The sequence below is a fragment of the Colobus angolensis genome, unplaced genomic scaffold (assembly GCF_000951035.1).
Source record: "Colobus angolensis palliatus isolate OR3802 unplaced genomic scaffold, Cang.pa_1.0 Scaffold60, whole genome shotgun sequence".
NCBI classification, from domain to species: domain Eukaryota; kingdom Metazoa; phylum Chordata; class Mammalia; order Primates; family Cercopithecidae; genus Colobus; species Colobus angolensis.
The window spans coordinates 3,791,960-3,796,141 of NW_012119599.1; positions in this window are offsets into that span (position 1 = coordinate 3,791,960).

Below are 4,182 nucleotides of genomic sequence, written 5' to 3' on the forward strand. Positions count from 1 at the left end.
GTCTCGATCTCCTGACCTCGTGATCCGCCCGTCTCGGCCTCCCAAAGTGCTGGGATTACAGGCTTGAGCCACCGCGCCCGGCCTATTTTTAGTTTTTTAAGGAACCTCCAAACTGTTCTTCATGGTAGTTGTACTAATTTACATTCCCATCAACAGTGAATGAGGGTTCCCTTTTCTCCACATCCTCATTAGCATTTTATATTGCCTGTCTTTTGTGTAAAAGCCATTTTAACTGGGGTGAGATGATATCTCATGGTAGTTTTGATTTGCATTTCTCTGATGATCAATAATGCTGACCATCTTTTCATATGCCTGCTTCCCATTTGTATGTTTTCTTTTGAGCAATGTTTATTCAGATCTTTTGCCCATTTTTGATCAGATCATTAGATTTTTTTCTAGATTTTTTAGTAGAGTTGAGCTCTTTATATATGCTGGTTATTAATCCCTTGTCAGATGGGTAGTTTGCAAACATTTTCTCCCATTTGTGCATTACCCCTTCACTTTGTTGATTGTATCCTTTGTTTTTCAGAAACTTTTTAACTTGATGTGATGCCATCAGTTCATTTTTGCTTTGGTTGCCTATGCTTGCGCTGTACAGATCAAGAAATGCTTGCTCAGATCAATATTCTGCGGATTTTCCCCAGTTTCTTTTCTTTTCTTTTTTTTTTTTTTTTTGAGTTGGAGTCTCGCTCTGTCGCCCAGGCTGGAGTGTAATGGCGTGATCTCGGCTAACTGCAAGCTCTGCCTCCTGGGTTCACACCATTCTCCTGCCTCAGGCACCATTCTCCTGCCTCCTCCCAAGTAGCTGGGACTACAGGTGCCCGCCACCACACCCGGCTAATTTTTTGTATTTTTAGTAGAGATGGGGTTTCACCAAGTTAGCCAGGATGGTCTTGACCTCCTGACCCTGTGATCCACCCGCCTGAGCTTCCCAAAGTGCTAGGATTACAGGCGTGAGCCACCGCGCCCAGCCCAAAGTTTTCTTTTATTAGTTTCACAGATTGAGATCTTAGATTTAAGTTTTTAATCCATTCCGATTTGCTTTTTTATACAGTAAGAGATAGAGGTCTAGTTTCATTCTTCTGCATATGGATATCCAGTTTTCCCAGCATAATTTCTTGAAGAGATTGTCTTTTCCTCATATGTGTTCTTGGCACATTTGTCAAAAATTAGTTATCCACAGGTGTGTGGATTTGTTTCTGTGTTCTCTGTTCTGTTCCATTGGTCTCTGTGTCTGTTTTTATGCCAGTACTAAGCTGTTTCGGTTATTATAGCTCTGTAGTATAATTTGAAGTTGGTTTTGTTCTTTTTGGTCAGGATAGCCTTGATTATTCTGGGATTTTTTTGTGGTTCCATATAAATTTGAGGCTTTTTAATTTCTATGAAGAATGTCATTCTTTTTAATAGAGATTGCACTGAATCTGTAGATTGCTTGGGTAGTATAGACATTTTAACATTACTGATTCTTCAAATCCATAAACATGGAACAGTTTTCCATTTTTTGGTGTCCCCTTCAATTTTTTAAATCTGTGTTTTATAGTTTTTATTATAGGTAACTTTAACTTTTTTGGTTGATTCCTAGGTATTTGATTTTATGTGTGGCTATTAAAAATGGTATTACTTTTGATTACTATTGATATAGAAAATGCAGTATATCCATACATTAAAATAGTATCAAAAACACCATGAGCAAAAAGAGAAAGCTGAAGAGTCCTGCCAGATTAATGGTGACAGGAGAAACGTGACAGTTAAAAATGATTCATAAAAGTGGGCTAAACTGGAGGAAAATCAATTACAAGGAAATTAAATTAAAAACAATAAATTTAAATATGGAGTTTAGGTTAAATAACATATGTTATCAATATAACCCATTTTCTGATTTTGATCATGAAACTGATTATGAAAGAGAATGTTCTTGTTCTTAGAAAACATACTTAAATTTTAAGGGCTAAGGAAATACCATCTCTATGGCTTAATTTCCGATGCTTTGGGGAAAAATAAAGATATAGATATGATAAAAGTGTGGAGGGGGAAAAAAAGCCCACAACATCTGATAGCTGGCAGTGGCTAGTCCTTGGTGTTTTCATCTCATCATAATTTCTAGAACATTAACAATTATCAAACAGAACCATTCAGTGACAATGGTAGAAAAAGAAATGCAGCCGGCGTGCGAAGCTAGGTCAGGAAAGGAAAAAAAAAGCAGGGAAATACAGTGACTTCTGTTCTTGAGAAAACACAGAAATATTCTCCCATCTCTACTCCCCCATTTCGTCTTACTCCCCCAAACAATGCGGGGAGCAACTCTCTTCATTAAAAAAAAAAAAAAAGGGTCAGAGACGGTTCCGCTCCCTACAGGAATCAAAGAGAAAGGCCAAGTCAAATATACATGGACCTCTGATGCAATGTCACGTTCACAGGGTTCAGGAAACTAAGCAGTTCCCAGGAAATTAAAGGGACAACCACTTACCACACCCCAAGGACTGCTTTAGGAAAAAAAATTTTTTTTTGTACTTTCTCTTTTAATTCTCAAACCACCTTATTAGGAAGGCACTACTATCATCCCACTATGCGGTTTCACTCCTCCTCACAGAAAACCAAAAACAAATATACAGTACTGAGATTATCACAAGCAATATCCCAGAGCTCAAATATAACAAGGAGACAGTTCCTAGGGCCACAGAGATGTGAAAACACTGAGTAGATGGTAGGAGAATTGAAAAGAAAAAATCAGAGGAACAGAGTTTAAGCAACACAGGCGGGAGGCCCTAACACCAGGGAATGGACGACCTTGCCTCGACCCAAACGCTCAGAGGTTCAGTTAAGGGGAACGCCTCCCAAGGCCCCTGACTCTTTTCCCCTAAATTGATGGCTGTGCCCTACCAGAAAAGCTCGGAAGAGTAGAAAAGGCTGCACCAACACACCACAATGAGGGAAAAATTGGCGGCAACCTCCCCTCCAGGAGCGGACGTTCCTAAGACTCCAAGAAGTGTGCGCACTACACTTCCCAGAACTCCCCTGCCCTAGCCACCTGAGCGGAAGTGCCCCGGACGCCGGGGAACTTGTGGAAACTTCCTGGAAAGCCAAAGGAGAGCCCCTCCCACTGTCTCGCCGTCTTGGGTTGGAGATGTTTAAGACCCCTCGGCGCTCTTGGACTACCGTCTCCAACATCCCCCAGAATAGCAAAGTTCACGTTCTTGACTTAAGGAGTGGTAATGTGAATTCCTACCCTGAGTTCCTGAATTACCCTCTGCTACGTTCTGTAGGTAAAATAGTCCACAGATAGAATAGTCCACAGGCAAAACTCCTGAAAGACTAAACGTGTCCAATTATTACAGTATTGTTGAAAGAGTAAACATTGAGCCGAGAAAGAAAATCTTGGAGGAGTGAAAGGGGAATTTCCTTGTTGTGAAATGTCCACGTCAGCTTTGCTCATAATAGGAAAAAATTGAAAGCATTCCAAATGTTTATCAAGAAATAAATGGACTAATAAGTTATGATATATCCATATCATTGAAGAGTACTCAACAGTAAGAACAAGTAGTACAACCCGAATGAATTTAAAAAACATGCTGTGTCGGCCGGGTCAGTGGCTCACGCCTGTAATCCCAGCACTTTGGGAAGCTGAGGAGGGCAGATCACAAGGTCAGGAAATTGAGACCATCCTAGCTAACACGGTGAAACCCCGTCTCTACTAAAAATACAAAAAAAAATAGCCAAATGTAATAGAGGGCGCCTGTAGTCCCAATTACTTGGGAAGCTGAGGCAGGAGAATGGCGTGAATCCGGGAGGCAGAGCTTGCAGTGAGCCGAGATGGCGCCATTGCACTCCAGCCTGGGTGACAGAGTGAGACTCCAACTCAAAAAAAAAAAAAAAAAAATGCTGTGTCAAAAAAGCTTGACACGTCAGAGTACATGTTGTGTGATTTCATTTGCGTAAGATTCTTTGGCAGGAAAACAACTAATTTTTCATAACAGAAAGCAGATTAATGCTTGGGGCTGGGGACATGATAGAACAATCATAGTAGGGCAAACGAGAACTTTTTGGTGTGTGATGCAAATATCTATATCTTGAGTGTGGTGGCTTTACACAAATGTACACGTTCATTGAATGTATTGAACTTTATTCTTTAAAATGGGTATGTTTTAAGATAAACTATACTTAATAAAGTGGATTTGAAGATAT